Here is a 22225-nt window from a genome sequence, read left to right as displayed (position 1 = left end):
ATACACACCAAGTCCCACTTGGCGTCCACTAGCTGAGAGTTGTGGTGGAGTGGATCCAATAAAATAAACAGCTAAGTGATAGCATATTTTAACGAGTTGCTCGATTTTGGCGGGTTTATGTTTTGTTGTGCCTCTGTGTGTGTCCTAGTTAGATTTCTGTTACTTTTAAGTTTTGTATATTTTTGCTTATATTATATATATTGTTACGAATATAACTTTAGATTTAAGTTAATTTAGATTAATTCCGTTAATTTAAGAATTTGAATTGTAACGTAAATTTCTACTACGCAGTTTATTTGAATAACTTCACAACAACAACTACTGTATAGATTTTTCTACATCCTTCCATTTCCTCTTTCATTTTCTATTTTTGTTATTGTCGTACAATTCTTGTTAAACGTCATCATTGATGATCGCTTAATTCCTCTTTCTTTGTTACCCCCTCGCCTGTATATGTGTTGTTGTTATTGTTTACTCAATGTAAGTTTGTATGTGTTGTTGTTATTGTTTACTCAATGTAAGTTTGTATGTGTTTGTTGCATTGGTAGATTGTTCGTAATCTAGGCGTTACCAGATCGTCTAGAAACTTCTGCAGCGACAGGCAAGGGGCATATAAATAGAGGAAATGGAAAGGCAGTGAGTTAGTTGTGAATCAGATCGCGAATTGAAACCGTCGAGTAAAGTAAAGTGCAAAGTAAAGTTGTGTGAATAAAATCATTGTAATAATCGTAATCAGAAAGAACCCGCGTTTTATTTGGTACGAATTGTATCGGGAAATAAAACAACGACTACACGGGATTAACTAAAATCCAAGAACGTAACAATTGGTGTCAGAAGTGGGATTACGATAATACTACGATGAAATTTAAGGACCTACGAGTGGAAGACTTAAAGAAGGAGCTCAATAAATTGGAATTGTCCTCTACTGGCAACAAGGCTGAGCTACAAAAACGTCTGTTGGATGAGTTCGAGCCCCGTGGTATGAACATCGATACATATGAGTTTGACAGTAAGGATGAAGTGAATTTATCGGAAATGGGCGAATCCAACGGTGGGGAAGTCTCGTCAGTAGCTGCCAAGGGTGACGATTTCAGAGAAATGCTGGCCAAAATGTTTGAGGAAAATTTCAGAAGGTTCGAAGAGAATTCCAGAAAGTCAGAAGAAAACACGAGACGAATGTTCGAAGAGAATTCCAGAAAGTTAGATGAAAATTCGAGAATAATGAACGAGAAACTCGAGAACATTACAGAAGTTATTGGAAGGAGAGTGGAAACCGTGGAGGTCCAAATTAAAGAGTTGGATAAGAAAGTGCAGTCGGTTGACGAGAAGATTCTGTCTGTGGATGAGAAATTTCTGGTCCACGACCACAGGGTTACGAATCTGGAGAAGAAAATGACGGAACTGGAAATTAAAGGTGGCCCGGTGCGGGTTCCTGATAACACACTAAAAATCAAACCTCCTGTATTCGACGGCTCTACGTCATTCAATGTTTTCAAGTTACAATTCGAGACAGTGGCTTCTAGAAATTCGTGGAACGACAGCGACAAAGCGGTTGCATTACTTCTGGCATTGAAGGGCAGTGCTGCTGATGTTATACAGAGTATTCCTGTCGCTTCTAGGAATAACTATGAAGATGTTATTGCTGCACTGGAACGTAAGTACGGTGGCGAACATAAACAAAACATCTACCTTATGGAACTAAGGGGAAAAGTACAGAGGGCAAACGAGACGTTACACAGTTTCGTTTGCCGAAACTGTGTCGTTTGCCCTAGCCCAAGAGACGGCCAGAATAATTGTTAAGCCCCAGACCCACAAGATTCGCCAACTGGAGACCGAAGGTTGCGAACCCAAATCTCTCGTTAACTCGATCAAGGACGCCAAGAAACAAAGTTAGTAGGGATGACTAAGCCCAGGATTAGGTGCTTCAACTGCGATAAAGCAGGTCATATTGCGCGCGAATGCAGAGTTAAGCGCAAACGATCTAGGTCGCTGTCACCACCTCCAACGAAAGATGGTAGAAGAATGGATCAACAGTCCACCAAGGTGCCACCGTTAAACTAAATCGAGCCAGTCCAGCGGGGCATGAACTGGCTGCTATCGACGATGGCCCCACAATCTCCATAGCAATAGTACAACAGAAAAGTCACAACCTAACAACAACTGGGTACATCAATGGTGACAAGCGAGTTCTGACGTTAGATACTGGCGCATCAAAGTCCATCATAAGATCAGATTTGGTAAAGGGAAAAATAACGCAACTTAATGGAGTCAGACTGCACACAGCAACGGGGGAGCCCGCGGCAGTACACGGCAAGATTACCCTGAGACTAACTATTGCCAATAAATCGGTGAATTACGAGTTTATAGTTGCCGATATCGTAGACGAAGTGATAATAGGCGCAGATTTTATGATTGCCTTTGGTATCAATCTGGATATGAAAGAACGTGTAATGACCTGGTCTGACGTCGAAATTCCGTTAAACGTGGGCTACGATGAAAGTACACCCATTAGACGTCTGACTACGGACCATCCAGAGATAATACCGCCCTGCGCCGAAGCAATAATATGGGTACCAATGAATGGAGATTGTGGAGCCGAGAAGTTGTGGGTGGTGGAACCAGCAGAAAACACAAACAGTAACATCCTAATAGCGAATGCCCTGGTGAAAAGCAACAAGGACGGATTGATTCCTGTTAGAGTTTTGAACCTGTCAAACAAGCAAGAGCAGATTTACCAATTTTCCGATGTTGGACAATGCACACCAGCTGAAGCTGTAATTAATTTGGAAACTAGCACCGAAAAGCCAGCAGCCATGGAGAAGAAGCACCTCGACGGCTACATAAAAGAGTGGACACACCAATTATCACCTTCCGAGAGGAACAAGGCTAAGCAGCTATTATGGAAATATGCCTCTACCTTTGCGTTGACAAAGGAGCACCAAGGAAGAACATCAGTGGTGAAGCATGAAATCAATACAGCAGACGCGAGACCCATTAAACAGCCTCCAAGAAGTGTTCCCCTGGCAAAAAGGGACGAGGTCCAGAAGCTGATAAGTGAAATGGAAAAAAGTGGTGTAATAGAACCATCGTCAAGTCCATGGTGCTCCCCAGTGGTCTTGGTCAAGAAGAAAGACGGAAGCACCCGATTTTGTGTGGACTACCGAAAGTTGAATGATGTCACCAAGAAAGACAGCTATCCGCTCCCAAGAATCGACGACACATTGGACACATTAGCCGGGACGTCATGGTTCTCCACCCTCGACCTGCAGAGTGGGTACTGGCAAGTAGAGATCGCCGAGAAAGATAAGGAGAAAACAGCGTTTGGCGTAAATGGGGGTCTCTGGCAGTTCAGTGTCATGCCATTCGGTCTCTGCAACGCCCCGGCTACATTTGAAAGGCTGATGGAGCGTGTGTTAAAAGGGCTGCAGTGGAAGTCGTGCCTCGTATACCTGGATGACATCATAGTCATGGGACGCAACTTCGACGAACACATCAAGAACTTAAAGGATGTTCTACAGCAGCTTTCGTCTTCAGGCCTCAAGCTGAACCCAAAGAAGTGCAGTCTCTTCCAACGAGAGGTGAAGTTCCTGGGGCACCACGTGACGCCGGAGGGCATATCGACGGATAAGGAGAAAATTCAAGCCGTCAGAGATTGGCCGCAGCCCCGAAATCTCCATGAGCTGCGAAGCTTTCTGGGTCTCTGCACATACTACCGTCGATTTGTCCCAAATTTTGCCAACATCGCCGCCTGTCTACACCGCTTGACGCAAAAAGGCCAGAGGTTTCAGTGGGGCAACGACCAGGAGGAGGCATTCAGAAAGCTCAAAGACATGCTATGCAGAGCCCCCATTTTGGCATACCCTATACCTGGCGGCAAGTTTGTTCTGGACACAGACGCAAGTGCGTGCGGCATCGGTGGCGTACTTTCCCAGGAAATCGACGGACAGGAAAAAGTCATCGGGTACTACAGCCGGACATTGTCGAAGCCTGAGAGGAATTACTGTGTGACGAGGAGAGAGCTGCTTGCTGTCCTTGAGAGCGTTAAACACTTCCACAAATACCTATATGGCCAGCATTTCCTGCTGAGGACCGACCACGCTGCTCTCCAATGGTTGCTGCAGTTTAAGAATCCGGAAGGTCAACTAGCCCGTTGGATCGAGAGGCTCCAGAGTTATGACTTCAGAATCGAGCACCGAAAAGGCGGAAAGCACGGTAATGCTGATGCCCTGTCTCGTCGGCCATGCAAGGTAGAATGCAGGCATTGCTCAAAGGCTGAGAATAAAGAAAATATCGTTGATGTCCGACTATTGCAGTTTGAGTCGGGTGAAGATTGGTCGACGGAACAACGAAGAGATCCAATTCTGGGCAAAATAATTTCGGCCATAGAAACGGGCAAGCGAAGAAATTACCTCCGAAAGCCCTCTTTTAAAATCCTATTGGGCCCAGTGGGACAGTCTACTTATAATAGATGGTTGTTTATATCGCAAATGGGAAAGTGAGGACGGTAAATCTCACCGGAACTGGATCGTCGTCCCCGACTCCAAAATAAGAGATGTCTTGTCGGAGTTTCACGATGGGCCAAGTGGAGGACATCTTGGCATATCAAAGGCCGCTAAAAAGGTAAAGCAGAGATTCTACTGGGTCGGCTGTCAAAAATCCATTGCCGACTGGATCGCCAATTGTGAAAGGTGCATAAGAGCTAAAGGTCCAACACGGAAGAGTCGAGGCTACATGCAGCAGTATAATTCAGGAGCCCCTTTTGAAAGAATCGCAATGGATGTAGCTGGACCGTTCCCCACAAGCGACTCTGGGAACCGGTATGTCTTAGTGGTCATGGATTACTTCAGTAAATGGCCAGAGGTTTATGCTATCCCAAATCAAGAAGCCAGGACAATTGTGGATGTGTTCAGCAAAAATTGGATTTGTCGCTATGGTGTTCCATCTGAGGTTCATTCCGATCAAGGTAGGAATTTTGAATCAGCGATCTTCAAGGAAATGTGTGACTCCTACGGAATCAAGAAAACCAGAACGACGCCCCTACATCCACAATCAGATGGCATGGTGGAAAGATTCAATCGCACCCTGGAAGAACATCTACGGAAAGTGGTGGACAGTGGCCAACGAGACTGGGATGAGCATATTCCAAAGTTTTTACTGGCTTATATATCGGCCATTCATGATTCCACATCCCGGACCCCAGCCAAAGTTCTGTTCGGAAATGAATTAAAGCTACCTGGCGATTTGATATTCGGTGCTACCCCAAACGACGATGTGAACCAAGAAGAAGACAGTCAAAACTCTTTTAGTAAAGTCCACGATGCAGTCCGACATCGAATAAAAATGGTTAGCAACCGCATGAAGGCAAGGTACGATCGAGCGGCAAATACTGATGGGTTTCAAGAAGGGCAACTGGTACTATTGTTCAACCCACAACGAAAGAAAGGACTATGCCCCAAATTGCAAACGCACTGGGAAGGACCCTACACGATTGTCACGAAAATAAATGACGTCGTTTATCGCATCCAGAGGAGCGACAGTCCCAGGTCGAAGATGAAAGTTGTACATTTGGAGCGGCTGACCCCCTACAGAACGGGAACTGTGCCTATTCGGGACGAACAGGCTTAAGCGGGGGGCAATGTTACGAATATAACATTAGATTTAAGTTAATTTAGATTAATTCCCTTAATTTAAGAATTTGAATTGTAACGTAAATTTCTACTACGCAGTTTATTTGAATAACTTCACAACAACAACTACTGTATAGATTTTTCTACATCCTTCCATTTCCTCTTTCATTTTCTACATATTTTGTTATTGTCGTACAATTCTTGTTAAACGTCATCATTGATGATCGCTTAATTCCTCTTTCTTTGTTACCCCCTCGCCTGTATATGTGTTGTTGTTATTGTTTACTCAATGTAAGTTTGTATGTGTGTTTGTTGCATTGGTAGATTGTTCGTGATCTAGGCGTTACCAGATCGTCTAGAAACTTCTGTAGCGACAAGCGAGGCTCATATAAATAGGGGAAATGGAAAGGCAGTGAGTCAGTTGTGAATCAGATCGCGAATTGAAACCGTCGTGTAAAGTAAAGTGCAAAGTAAAGTTGTGTGAATAAAATCATTGTAATAATCGTAATCAGAACGAACCCGCGTTTTATTTGGTACGAACTGTGCTGGGAAATAAAACAACGTCTACACGGGATTAAGCAAAATCCAAGAACGTAACAATATAATTGGGCAATTACTATAATTTTTCATCGTTGTTCCTCGATTTTGTTTAGTTCGCTAAGAATTTGTATATTTTTGAGCACCTCGTTGGAATTTAGGTAATGTTGTAATAACAGATAAATTAAATAACGCATTATTTTGTTAATATTAATATTTTGTTAATAATTGATAATTAATGGTTCGATTACGGATGGTAATCATAGTTTAGTGGCGTTGCCAGTTGCCAAATTTGAATTATGGATGACAACTGTTGCCAACTTCAGTTGCTTCAAATAGAATTTTTCGGCAATCATTTATTTCTGGCTGCTGTTTAGTCGTGTTTAGCAATAACAACTTGGGACCATGATATGTATGCCATCTATACATGCGACAACTCCGGGAACTTTGTTTTCGAATAAAAAAATTGTATTCTTCCCCTTTTCCTCCTCTGTTAATTTGGAAACAATCCAAATTTTACACAGTTTTTCCTCTATTAGCCGGACAACTTCGGTCAAAACAACCGACATTGTGGATTGAGCCATGCCAAGGTTGAAGTCATTGCCTCCGAAAAAAATCTCAGAGCTGCACACACTTTTAAGAGAGGAGGAATTGTTTTTGGACCTCGGGATTAATCTCTTAATGCCTTCCAATAGATGATACGCCTTGCATATCATTTTCATCATCAACGAATAGTTCCAGTGAGCTTATCATCACTTAAAATTAGTTTTTCTGAAATATTCTATTCAATACAGCAACTGAGAAAAGTTGATATTCATAACAACGTTACCTATAATCCGACGGGGCGTACAGAAAAATTCAACTTCCCCACTTTTCAAAATGTTGTGTACGGCCGTATTTCCCAAATACGTCGAATACACATCTTCAAGCGAATAATACAAACCGCAGAATAAAGTTGAAAATTTATTAAATTAATCCAAATATTTTATGTTCACATTCGAAATTTCATATTTTCTGAATGTTTTTGTTTTTATTTCCAACAAAAGAAAAAAAAAACAAAAAATACGTTCTGTCAAAGTTGAAAATTTTCAACTTGAAATTTTGTACGCTCGGCGTATTTGGGTAACATTCATACAAATACATGTGTTCTACTTTTGAAAACGAGCTGGTCGAACGGGCTAGTTGAATTTTAGGTAATAGCCTAGACAGACGACAGCCTTAATTTGCATTAACAGTCTTAATTCAAATTAACTTGTACATTATCCTCATTTTTATGTGTCGTAAATGATTTGTTGTCAAATTTGTTTACGTTTATGAAAAAATATTAGAAATAAAGGCAAATTTCAACATTTTTTGTCAAATCGGGAGCTGTTTTACTACCATTTTAACTGTTATCCTTCCATTCTGTCATGTATCTATTTCATAAAGATGTAATCCCAAAAAAATATTGGAAACAATTGTGAAATTTTCATCCTACACACAGACAAACAATAGTTTTGAAAGAAAAAGCTGTTTCATAAATGCAGAAACTCTCGTCTGTCAGGGTAAATATTAATTCAAATTAAAAACTTTTTAATGCAAATTTAGGTTGTCGTCTGTCTATGGTATAATAGCCTAGACAGACGACAGCCTTAATTTGCATCCTCATTTCCTCATTTTTATGTGTTGTTAATGCACAAAATCAAACTGAATTTATACTGAATTAGGCAATTTCAATATGGCAATGCTGTCGAAAATTAATTGTTTCTTGTCAAATTTATTTATATTTATATTTATGAAAATAAAAATAAGAAATGAAGGCAAATTTCAACAATTTTTTAAATTGGGAGCTGTTTTGCTAAGATCCTCCTTTATGTCATGCACTTATTCCCTAAAGATGTAATCCCGAAAGATATTGAAACAAATGTAAAAAATGTTCATCTTACACACAGACAAACGATTGTTTTGAAGCAAAAAAAAAAAACTGTTTCGTAAATGCAGAAACTCTCGTCTGTCAGGGGTAAATATTAATACAAATTAAGACATTTTTAATGCAAATTAAGGCTGTCGTCTGTCTATGGTATAAGGCTGTAATGTTAAGTTTTATTTCAGTGGCGTTGCACGAAATTTGGTATAACGTGCAGAATTAAACCTAGAGTGATGTATGCCAAGTTTGGAGAAAATCGGTCCAGATTTAGATATAGCTCCCATATATAGTTTCGTCCGATTTGATGTAAATGGTCCACCAAAGTCTCTAAATATCTTTCGATTTGCACGAATTTTGGCATAACGTACTGAATTGAGTCTAGAATGATGTCTGCCAAGTTTCGTGAAAATAGGTCAAGATTTAGATATAGCTCCCTTTTATTATAGATTGATTTTAAGTAATTGACGTACTAAGGAACCAATAGGAACAAAACGTTCTGAAATTAGTATAACCTAACCTGTGACAAGTTTGTTTGAAATCGCTCAATATTTGGATAGAGCTTCCATATATATTTTCGCCCGATTTCAAGTAAATTGGGCATCAAACTCCTCATGTTAGTCAGATTGACATCAAATTTTGCACAACTTACAAAATTGAGCATAGAATTACGTAGTTGCGTTTTCTAGAAGTGCAAACATAGCCCAACGGATGACATATTTATATTTGTTTGAAGTCGATTGACATACTTTATGGATAGATCTAGGTAGATTCACATTTAGATAAATATCACATTTTTTTCATCCAATTTTATGTTATAGTCCTGTTTAATATACCCATAGTGGTGAAGGGTATCATATAGTCGGTCCCGTCCGACTTTACTACTTTTCTTACTGGTTAGTATATGCATAGAATCACTTTCTAATTCGATTTATGCATGTCCGCCCGTCTGTCCATGTCCAATTGTAAACAAAGTACAGGTCACATTTATGATCCGAATTGGATGAAATTTGGCATAGGTCACTTATTTGGCCCAAGGACGAGCTCTATTGAAATTGGGAAAAATCGGTTTAGAATGATGTGTGTTAAGTTTCGTGAAAATCATTTTAGATTCAGATATAGCCCCCATATATATTTTCGTCCGATTTTATGTAAATGTTGTGCCAAATTCCCTATATATCTTTCGATTTGTACGAAATTTGGCATAACGTACTGAATTAGGTGTAGAATGATGTGTGTTAAGTTTCCTGAAAATCGGTGCAGATAGCCCCCATATATATTTTCGTCCGATTTTAAGTAAATGATGCACCAAGATCTCAAAATGTGGCCGATACTGATATTAGTATATCTTAACCAGTGACAAGTTTCGATGAAATCGGTTTAGATTTCGATATAGCTTTTATATATATTTTCGTCCGATTTTAAGTAAATGGTGCACCAAACTCCTCAAGTTTATCAAATATTTATCAAAATAATCAAGGGGTGTCCGATTGATATGATTTAGTGTAGGTGAAAAATTTAGTATAGGTTGCAGAATGACATGTTTTTGGATCAAATTTCATTTTATTGGTCCTTCAAAAATGCATCATCTGTTAGGATTCATCTGTTGAATATACCCAAAAAGGTAAAGGGTATCATATAGTTACCCCATTTTTCGGTATTTTGGATACGTTTTTCAATCGAGTAGGTTCTAATTTCTTATTTTGGGTTCTCATTGGGTGTCTAATCCATTTTTTTACAAAAAATATCGTTGTCTGTCCGCGATTTGGTATAGACCTCACAAAACTGTACACCAAATTTTTGACAATTTGAGGATTTCGGTGTGTACAAGGTTCTAGCCCAAATTTCCAATAGCCTTTATTTTTGATATTTCTCTTGGTAGTTATTTACCATGGCATAAAACCCACATAAAAATACCGATCAATTTAAAAATTTGACTGTTCACCTCACAGCGGTGAGTATAAAATGGTCGGCCCTGTCGAACTTAAGGACGTTTTACTTATTTTTATTCATATTTTTTAATAAACAATCTCTACTCTACTTAATAATGTAAAAAATCAACAAAAGTACACATTTATTACAAAAATTAAGAAATGTAATGAGAAACAATTTGTAAGAAAATGGCCTAAGTACACGAAAACATGAAAAACAAATGAAAAGTCTTTAAGTCCCAAAAAAGTGCGTATGTATTTCCGCAAACACTTATTTGTACTCTTCATATAACTTTGTACTCTAATTTGCAATATTTGGGGACATTTTCTGCATAGGCCTATTTTTGTATATCCCTTAAGGAAGATTCCGCCGTTTTTTCTTACGTCATTTCATTTAACTTTTACTTATTTTTCTAGAGTTTTTAATTACTTGTATTTAATAGAAAAAAAAATAAAATACATTATTTCTCACTATTGCTCACAGATAAAGTTTTAAAGAGTGTACAAGGTAAACATTTGCATGAATGTACCTGTACAATGAATGCCCACCGTTAATGTTAAGTCGTTGAATGAAAACAGAGAATACAAAATACAATGCATGATGTTCGCTCATTGGACTCATGGATGTTGTATAAGTTGTTCTTGTAATCCATCATACTGAATGTTGTGCTTTCGAGTTTGATCGTTTGATCGGACAAAGCACAGCGAAGAACAACACATCTTCGGTGGTTGAATTCATTTGCACTCATTCAATATTGTTGTGTACTCTGAATACGACTTAACACCCATGAATGCGGATGGGCATTCATTGTACGAGTACATTCTTGCAGATGTCTAGAATGAGACCCACAAAACCCCTTGGAAAAATGAGGGGTCAGGAAAAATCACCAAAATCTTGTGGGCTGACCAAAGTGAAGACTAAACTAAGCAAATCCTAATGCAACTCCGATCATGTAGCTCATCTCGAAAAAGAAATTAGTAAAAAACATTTACATTAATGATCTTTCGCCCTAAAAAGGCATAAAACTCAAAAATTAAAAAAAGAAATAAGTCGACTTACGGATATTCTGACGGGACACCTCAGCCTGAAGGCACATCTACTCAAGATTGGTTGCGAAGGTAGCAGCTTGTGAAGAGCGTGTGGGAACGACAGTAAAACGCTGGAACATTTCCTGTACAATTGCCCAGCATTTATATGTCTTCGGACTAATCGATCTGAGGGCGTATGCATAGAGAGGTCTGAAGGAGTTGTGCTCCAGAAAAATTATTAGCAGTGTTACCGCTGGGCATTTTAAAAACGTTGTACACAGAGTCGTTCCCTTGAAAAAAAAGTTGCACAGAAAAATAAATTTGTCAGATTTGCCAGATACCCTTGGATTTCAAAAATGACGTTTGGGAATCCAAACAAAGTTTGCATTTACACATAAAAAAGAAAATATAACTTAACAAAAACAGGAAAGAAAAATAGCACAAAGCTTAATAAGTTGTAAACAGAGTCACAGGCATCAAATATTTTGACTTTTGTCGCACAACTGTAACCCTAATTATCAGAAAAAATCTTAAAAGGGGGGAAGATAATATGACGGACTTTAGTTTCTATTGGGATATAAACCATCAAAAATTTACTTTTTTCATCACTGATTAAAAATAAAAAAGAGAAATATGAAAAAAATGTTCGTTGTATTCGTTTTCTACGGTGGAAATCTTCGTTTTATCTTTCATGTACATATAAAAATCGTTTAACACCTCCGTTATTCATGATTGCCTCAAAAACAGGGAAAATTACCTCTATTCATCCTGTTATTGAAATATATTTGTTTCCACTTGCTTATCTTCTCAATTACTTTATTTATAAAAGACCCACACACTTCTATTTGTCGTACAAGTGCTTCGCTGTATCCAAACCAATATTTGAGTCCTATCTTATTTTGAAAAAGTTTCCCAAGAGTACTACCTAAAATTCAACTAGGTCGTTCGACGTTATTCACAAGTTCACAAAAGTAAAACACATGTATTTATACGAATGTTACCGAAATACGTCTTCGCACAAATTTTCAAACTATGACAGAACGTATTTTTTGTTTTTTCATTTGTTGAAAAAGGAATGAAAACATAAAGTAAATATGACTTTTTCAATACGAATATAATATAATTGGGCAATTACTATAATTTTTCATCGTTGTTCCTCGATTTTGTTTAGTTCGCTAAGAAGTTGTATATTTTTGAGCACCTCGTTGGAATTTAGGTAATGTTGTAATAACAGATAAATTAAATAACGCATTATTTTGTTAATGTCATAACATAAACATTTATAAACATTGTGTATTTTAAATTTAGTAAATAGAACCAACGTATTTTATATTGAGGTAATTACACACAAAAAAAATATATAATATAAAATATAAGTAATGTCGTCATTATATAAACATTTGTTATTCCTCGTCTTCATCTAGGCCAGAGAATTTATTCATGGACACCAACACCTAAAAATGAAAAGAAACAATTATTTATTTTATTGTGGAAAATATATAATACATAAAAATAATTGATAATTAATGGTTCGATTACGGATGGTAATCATAGTTTAGTGGCGTTGCCAGTTGCCAAATTTGAATTATGGATGACAACTGTTGCCAACTTCAGATTAATCTCTTAATGCCTTCCAATAGATGATACGCCTTGCATATCATTTTCATCATCAACAAATAGTTCCAGTGAGCTTATCATCACTTAAAATTAGTTTTTCTGAAATATTCTATTCAATACAGCAACTGAGAAAAGTTGATATTCATAACAACGTTACCTATAATCCGACGGGGCGTACAGAAAAATTCAACTTCCCCACTTTTCAAAATGTTGTGTACGGCCGTATTACCCAAATACGTCGAATACACATCTTCAAGCGAATAATACAAACCGCAGAATAAAGTTTAAAATTTATTAAATTAATCCAAATATTTTATGTTCACATTCGAAATTTCATTTTTTCTCAATGTTTTTGTTTTTATTTCCAACAAAAGAAAAAAAAAACAAAAAATACGTTCTGTCAAAGTTGAAAATTTTCAACTTGAAATTTTGTACGCTCGACGTATTTGGGTAACATTCATACAAATACATGTGTTCTACTTTTGAAAACGAGCTGGTCGAACGGGCTAGTTGAATTTTAGGTAATAGCCTAGACAGACGACAGCCTTAATTTGCATTAACAGTCTTAATTCAAATTAACTTGTACATTATCCTCATTTTTATGTGTCGTAAATGCACAAAATCAAACTGAATTTATACTGAATTAAACAATTCTAATATGGCAATGCTGTAGAAAATAAATTGATTTGTTGTCAAATTTGTTTACGTTCATGAAAAAAATATTAGAAATAAAGGCAAATTTCAAAATTTTTTTTCAAATCGGGAGCTGTTTTACTACCATTTTAACTGTTATCCTTCCATTCTGTCATGTATCTATTTCATAAAGATGTAATCCCAAAAAATATTGGAAACAATTGTGAAATTTTCATCCTACACACAGACAAACAATAGTTTTGAAAGAAAAAGCTGTTTCATAAATGCAGAAACTCTCGTCTGTCAGGGTAAATATTAATTCAAATTAAGAACTTTTTAATGCAAATTAAGGTTGTCGTCTGTCTATGGTATAATAGCCTAGACAGACGACAGCCTTAATTTGCATCCTCATTTCCTCATTTTTATGTGTTGTTAATGCACAAAATCAAACTGAATTTATACATAATAAATAAAAATAAATAAAAATTAGGCAATTTCAATATGGTAATGCTGTCGAAAATTAATTGTTTCTTGTCAAATTTATTTATATTTATATTTATGAAAATAAAAATAAGAAATGAAGGCAAATTTCAACAATTTTTTAAATTGGGAGCTGTTTTGCTAAGATCCTCCTTTATGTCATGTATTTATTCCCTAAAGATGTAATCCCGAAAGATATTGAAACAAACGTAAAAAATGTTCATACTACACACAGACAAACGATTGTTTTGAAGCAAAAAAAAAAACTGTTTCGTAAATGCAGAAACTCTCGTGTCAGGGATAAATATTAATACAAATTAAGAAATTTTTAATGCAAATTAAGGCTGTCGTCTGTCTATGGTATAAGGCTGTAATGTTAAGTTTTATTTCAGTGGCGTTGCCAGTTGAAATTGCAACTGGAGTTTGGTTGCTGTCCATAATCGACCCATAAAATTCTTATATAGACATTCAAACCAATTTGCAGTAGATGGGAAAATTGGCCCGAAACGACAATTAAACGCGACCTGTACATTATAAAATATAAATATCATGAATGGTGGGCACAAAGTACTTTTTAAACAAGCTGTTTGCTTGGGCTGTAAAACTGCAAACAAAATTAATTGTATATTACATTTTAACAGTCTGTTTATGTATTTCGAAACAAAGATTTCTTTCACTTTTAATGCAATGGATAATCAATTTTGTTTTATATAAAACTTTTTATGACACATATGAGTCGAACGATAAACAACTCGAAAGAAAACGTATACGTATACTTTTTTACAAATTTACGAAAGCGCTGTCATCAAACGAACGAGAATGTCAAATTCACTCATTTGCTTTATAGAGTTCGAATAAATTGCAATTCTCGAAATATGTATCAAAATTTCGCGTACTTTCACACAACACAATCTCTAAACAAAACAATTTTATTGGAACATGTTTTATAGGTATCGCTTGGATTTTTTATTCATGTTTTTGGAAAATAAAATTGTAAAAAAATTTGTAAGAATTTTCATTTGACAATTTTCATTTGATTTTATTTGTGTAGTTTGTTCTCATTTCCCATTTGACTCTCATTCTATTTGCAACTTTTTAAGCTTTGTGCGACTTTTCCTTCCTGTTTTTGTTAAGTTATATTTTCCTTTTTCCCCCACGGTAACACTGATTGTTGTAAAACTTTACATTTAATTAAGTAGTTTTTCGCATGGTATGCGTAACGGCAAACGAACGATAGCTTTCGAAATACATGAACGCTTTTGGATTCGTAAGTGAGTGATTGTCTTTCGTTCGAAATAGAAAAACAGACTGTAAGAAATTAATAACACTGTGCTACAAAACAAAAAAAAATATTCCGGGTTTCTAATATACCAATTCTGTTTAATTGGAGTCCCTCGAACACGAAAATACCCTTGGTTTTTCTGGGTCACTTCCAAAATTAGTTTTATAACGGTAAATGTAGAGAAAAACGTGGTCTCATAGATAGAGTTTAATATAGACTTTAATTTTTCCTTTCAAACAAGATATATATTTGGTAAATCGGTTGAGGATTGTCTGAGTTACAGTGGTTGAAATGTGAAAATACGCATAAAAAGACAAAATTTATTTTTCTTCGGGCTGTACGATAAAGGGGAAGAAAATTTAATAAGCTTTCGAAAATGAGAAAAATCAAAAAAATCGGTTAAAAAATGAATGACTTATACACATTTTTGTATTGATTCTATGCATATTCTCTAAAGGAACTATGGGTCTATCTCGTTTCCATATTATGTTTGTAACAGGAAATTAAATAAGAAAATAGAAAAGTACCATTCATAATTCATAGCAAAAGACGTCGAAAGTTAACTAAATTTACGAAGATACATCAGAACTATAATGATCAATCTCATTATAGTCCTGCCTATGAAAGACGTAAGAAAAGTTTGGAGAATATACCAATTCTGTACTCGATCGCGTTAATATGTCTGGGATGTGAACGACGGAGTAGTTTTATTAATGGTTTGATGTATGAGGGCTCTTGGCGTCGAAAATTTAACCCTTTGTGGCCCAATGTTGCCCACAGGCAACAAAATGTTTAAGAGCTTATATTTAATACACATCTAGTCAATTTACATTTACACATATCAAAAGTAAAATCTAAAAAATTCAAATGTTTGGTCAAGTTATGCTCTTTCAATATAAAGAAAATGACAAAAATGAGTACGGTACCTATTGTGTATACAGTACAAATTATTTAAATCGCTTCGTATTCGAATTTTACGAATTGTACCCTCAAAATTATTTGTCATTCTTGTAAAAATCAACCTAAAGAGTGATTTTTTTGCCGATATTCCGTTTGCTTTTCTTGATATTGTACCATTATTTCTCGGAATGAATGTCCTGAATCTTCGGAACGCAAGGATGTAGCAAGGTCAAATTTTGCTCATATCCAATTTATGATATTTGGATTCAATCTGCGCACAGAAAATCGTTCTATGATCACGGAAAAAATTCGGCATTCAAAGGGTTAATATTTATTAGAAATATGCATATGGGAAATTACAAAAATCTTTTAAATTCCTTGAAACTGAGGTTTGCAAGCTTATAACTCGCGAAATATGGACAAATTGCATATAATATTAATTCATTTCTATAAAATGAAGTGTTCTTGTCAAAATCTGAGAATATTGGTAATAAATAATAAGTTAAGTGAAAGCTGTGATGGTGGTAATGTAAAAAAATGGGTGAAAATGTGTTGAAGCCAACTAGTTTTTTTGTGTTCCTTCCTTATTTGTTGCTAAACTACACAACGCACGCACATGTGATCTGTGAATAAGTTGCAGAATACCCTATGGGCAATATGGTTATAATGTATGACTTTTCGATATAATCATTGCATCCACCCAAAAAAGATGTTGACATTTTGAAGCCGGATTTTCGGTGTTTTTTTAATTTTTCTTATATTCAGGACGCGCAACCAGATAATGGATTAAACTGGTTATAGAATTGTAGAACTCGTGATTTTGCTTCGTTTAGTGTACATCTCATGAATGTGCTCACAGTAACTTCTTTGCAATTGGATTCCAAAGACCAAAATTTGTTCCGTAAATTTTTATAAAAAACCTATTTTTTGAGTTTAAATTTAAGAAGGTCCACTCAAATGCCGTGGAAGCCGAATCTAATGAGCCCAGCCATGTCCAATTCCGTCCAATAAAACGGCGGATATAGATACCTTGAATGTAGGAAAAACGGCAAAAACTTATTTTGGCTACTTCGCGTATATAATCTGTGTGAAAATAGGTGAAAAATACATAGATACGCGAATAATATGCCTATTTTATTCACAATTGATTGTGGTGGCACATCCGCGATTCTTAACCAATTCTTTTAAAATAGATGTACTTTTGCGTATTTTCATTGGAGATTACTGAAATCTGATGCGCATAAAAATCGTATGCACGTTGCGTCATTTTTAGTCATTTTTACTGTTTTTGCATAATAAAGTGCATCGAGCGGCACACTTTGACCGCTACCATGAAGCTAAAGTTGGATGCTTACATGGCACAGTGTATGCAGGAGTTTTAATCCCAAACAGATGCTCTTTTTGAAGTACAGTGCTGAATTTTCTGAGGTGAAGAGCAATATCACTGAGCTGAAGCAGTCCGTTTGTGATCTGAAGTTAACTGTCAGTGAAATGAAAAACACTTCTATTAGTGTGGAAAAGAAGTTAATAGATAGAGTCCATGAATTGGAATTATATAATGCAATGCTCCAGCGCAGACTGAATCGATCGAATGTCATTATTAGAGGATTGCCGGACAATATAAAAGACCTTAGAGCGCTAACTGTAAATATTGCTAAGGTTTGTGGGATGCAACTGGTGCCTAGAGATTTGCAGCACTGTTGTTACATATCTGACCGTAGAGCGGTGTTGGTGAAATTTAACTCTGTACAGGATAGAGATTCACTGATGCGTAATTACTCTAAAAAGGGTCGTATTCTTCTGAAGGAAGTAATTGAGAATTGCATTGTGGAGTCTCGAGTGTTTATAAATGATCACTTAATTAAGTCGACCTCCAAACTTATCTATGCCTGTAGAGATTTGCTTAAAAGGAAGCATATTAGAAAATTTAAGCTGCTTAACGGTGATCAGCCCTTGGTTGAAGTTCTTCTTCCTGATGGAACGAAAACTAGGTTCGAGCAGCAGGAACTTATTAATTTTGCCAATCGATCCCGAGATTCGCAGATGCGGAATGTATTGGATAATGAATGTGGGGCGGTGCAGTTTCCTGTTACATAGCCATGTGATGTATATTTATTATTGTTGATCTCATTTTTCTTAATTTTAATATTATTTTTCTTAAAACAATTATTTTTTTATTTTTTGAATTGGTATATTCTTTATTGTTTAATTTGTTATTCTTTTATTATTATTATTTTGATATGCATTCGATGTTTAATCGAACTTTAATAATTATGCTCCCCAGTCTCTTATTTAATTTTTATGTGCCCTGATGTGAATCTAGGGCCTGTAATTAGCGATGCTCAATTCTTTAGGCAGAACATTCATTGTGGTGGTGGTAAGCTTACGTATGCCCATTTGAACTGTCAGAGCATTCGTCCGTCTAGATTCAATAACAAATTGTTCCTGGCTATAAGGCTCTACGTAGTGACCGCATTGGCCGTGTAGGTGGCGGTGTTATGTTGTATGTATGTGACAGATTGTCATATAAGGTGGTTTTTAAATCGGATCATTATGGTGTATGCGAGTCTTTGTGCGTCGAGCTGTGTTTCGGTGCATATACGTTGCTTGTTGCCGTTGTAGCATTCATGAGGGTATTTTTGACTCATATGCAAATGTGTTTGTCTGTGGTGATTTTAATTGTAACTTATTTAAATCTTCGAAATCTACGTTGATGCGGGGCATATGTAGGTCTCTTGGGCTTTCTATTGTCCACAATTCCAAGCCTACGCACTTTGATCTTGCTCATAGTTCTACCTCGCTGATTGACTATTGTTTGATCAGTGATCCCATGCGGCTGGGCTTTTCCTCGCAGGAACAATGCCCTAGCATATCTCACCATGCGCTTATCTTTGGGGTGATTGATTTGCCTGTAGTTGCTAAAGAGAAGGTAATTGAGTATCTTGATTTTTGTAATGCGGATTGGGTGGGTATTTGTGATTTTGTGTTTAATTTTGATTTTTCTCCTCTGTATCTCACCAGTAACGTAAACAGCCAACTGGCCTTGTTTGAGACGTTATTTCAGAGTTTGCTGTTTTTTGTTCCTCTTGCTACTCGTCATATTAACCCCAAAAATGATGAGTGGTTGAATTCTGATGTGGTGAAGTCAGCTCGTTCGATTCGAGATTTAGCTTACTTTGAATGGCGCAGAAGGCCTACTGATGACAATAGACGTATATACTGTATCTGCAGAAATCGTTGCAAAGCTGTTATGCGTAATGAAAGAAGAAAATATTATGAAAAGTTGTTCGGTATTTTTGACTCATATGCAAATGTGTTTGTCTGTGGTGATTTTAATTGTAACTTATTTAAATCTTCGAAATCTACGTTGATGCGGGGCATATGTAGGTCTCTTGGGCTTTCTATTGTCCACAATTCCAAGCCTACGCACTTTGATCTTGCTCATAGTTCTACCTCGCTGATTGACTATTGTTTGATCAGTGATCCCATGCGGCTGGGCTTTTCCTCGCAGGAACAATGCCCTAGCATATCTCACCATGCGCTTATCTTTGGGGTGATTGATTTGCCTGTAGTTGCTAAAGAGAAGGTAATTGAGTATCTTGATTTTTGTAATGCGGATTGGGTGGGTATTTGTGATTTTGTGTTTAATTTTGATTTTTCTCCTCTGTATCTCACCAGTAACGTAAACAGCCAACTGGCCTTGTTTGAGACGTTATTTCAGAGTTTGCTGTTTTTTGTTCCTCTTGCTACTCGTCATATTAACCCCAAAAATGATGAGTGGTTGAATTCTGATGTGGTGAAGTCAGCTCGTTCGATTCGAGATTTAGCTTACTTTGAATGGCGCAGAAGGCCTACTGATGACAATAGACGTATATACTGTATCTGCAGAAATCGTTGCAAAGCTGTTATGCGTAATGAAAGAAGAAAATATTATGAAAAGTTGTTCGGTCGTATGAACAGTAGCCAATTATGGAAGTCTCTTAGGTCCTTTGGTTGTCTGGATTGTGGTGATGATGTTCCTTTTATTGATGTTAATACTGTTAATGATTACTTTTGTAATGTGGGCAAATCTAATCCTGGTGTGAGTGTAGGAATTGATGGTGCCATTGTTCGAGAGTCATTTAGGTTTTACTGCGTGTTTATGGAGGATGTTGAAAGTGCTCTCCGCAAAATTAAGTCTGGAGCTGTAGGCATTCCTATTAAATTTTTTAAGAGTGTTTTTCCATACATATCTGTTCACTTTTTGCATTTTGTTAATTATATTTTTATGACGTCATCCTTCCCACAAGCTTGGAAGGTGGCTCGTGTGGCGCCTGTTCCGAAGAAAGGGTCTTCATACAGTCAGTCTAACTTGCGTCCAATAAGTGTATTGCCGGCCATGTCAAATATAGTAGAGCATATTATTAAAGATGCTATTTTGGAGTTTCTTGATGATCACAAATGCCTGAGTAGTTCTCAGTATGGTTTTCAGCGTGGCTGCAGTACTACGGTGCACTTATTATCCCTTACTGATGTTATTAAGGCCTTTGATTCAATTGACCACGCGCTGCTTATTCGCAAGCTTAGAGTCAAATTTGGATTTTCCGTTTCGGCCTGTAGACTAATTTCGTCGTATCTGGAGTGTAGATCACAGTTTGTTGTGCACAAGGGTGTCCAATCTGATGTTGGTCTAATCCGGTGTGGAGTCCCACAGGGTTCTGTACTGGGCCCATTACTTTTTATTATGTTCATTAATGACATCATGGATTCTGTTACTGCTAGTGATTGTAGTCTCTTCTTGTATGCGGATGACATACATGTTTTCTTTAGGAGTGTGTTGATCTCGCTCTATGTGGATCTCTTCCAATGGTCTTGATATAAACTGGGATAAGACTGAAGCTGGTTTGTTCAATTGTTGCTATGACGGTTCTATGCCTAATATTTGCGTTAGTTCCTTAATATTAATATTGTTGATGAAATGAAGTGCCTGGGTGTAATTATTGATGCCAAACTTAGTTTTTCGACTCACATTGATCTTCTGTTGTCTTGTGTGCGATTTCAGCTTAGGAGGCTTTATAGTGTCCAAGCATATTTGCCTCTTGGGTGAAGGTGGCTATGTCGTTGTTGATGTCTCAGGTTAACTATTGTTGGAGGTTATTTCGGGCTCTAATTCTGGTCATTTGCATCGGCTCCAAAAGGTTGTTAACTCCATTGTTCGTTATGTATATGGTTTTGGTCGTGGTCATCATGTTTCCCAATTTGTTGTTAAATTTCTTGGCCTATCCTTTCATAATTATGTTGAATATCGTATCCTTTTGTGTTATTATAGAATTATGAGAAATGTTGATTTACCACTGTGTAGTAGGTTTGTGATGTGTAGATCCTCTCGGAGCCCTCAGTTTTTGTATCCGAGGTTTTCGTCTGCAATTTGTGAAAGATCATTTGTAGTTAGTCGTAAGATCGTGGAATCAGCTCCCTTTGAGCCTTCGTAAGTTTACCTCTTCCACTTTTGCGTATAGGAGGGAATTGTTTTGGCATTTGTCTCGTATTTGATGAAGTTGGCTTTGAAGAAATCGCTGATTACAGGTTGCATAATGTTACTTTGTTTTTTTTTTTTTAAATTTTTGGCTGGGGAGCCATTTTTATTTAAGTTCGTTAGCATTTATGTTATAGATTTATACATATGGAATTTAATGTCTGTGGTTCTGATATTGCTCTTGGGCTCGAGCTTCCTTTCCCCTCCACTTTTCTTAGCGACAGTTAAGTAGAGTGCAGTGGATTGGGGTTCTTGTTTGGAATCTGTTATGTTAGGGGTTTGCATTAAATTTCATTATGTAGAATTTTTTTTACTGTTATGTAATTTTAATTTATTTAGATTATTCTTTGTTTGGATTTTTATTTTTTTTTTATATTAAGTTAATATAAGTTATTGGCCATGCTGGCTTTTTTATATTACATTGTATGAAATAAATGAAATGAAAAATGAAATGAATAGGAACCCAGCCACAAAACCAAAATCTGTTCCAAAAACCATTATAAATCAAAGTGAAATACTCTAGATCAGAATAAAATGTTGAAAACACAGTTCGTAATATTTAAGATAGAATTTTGATATTTTGCACATAGTTACTACTACTGATATGACTGTTATTTGGCATGCCATATCTTGGTGCGTAAAAGGATCTTCACAGGTAATTTCCAACAGGTCCACAGTTGGTATGAATATAACGCATACGTCTTTATATATGAAAATTTATCATTTGAAGGAAGATCGCTTTTATTGTGTATATATATTATGAGTAGGTTT

This window comes from Musca vetustissima, unplaced genomic scaffold (assembly GCF_032173495.1).
Source record: "Musca vetustissima isolate MV318-11 ecotype Yass unplaced genomic scaffold, APGP_CSIRO_Mvet_v1 utg315474, whole genome shotgun sequence".
NCBI classification, from domain to species: domain Eukaryota; kingdom Metazoa; phylum Arthropoda; class Insecta; order Diptera; family Muscidae; genus Musca; species Musca vetustissima.
This window is presented reverse-complemented; position numbering follows the sequence as displayed.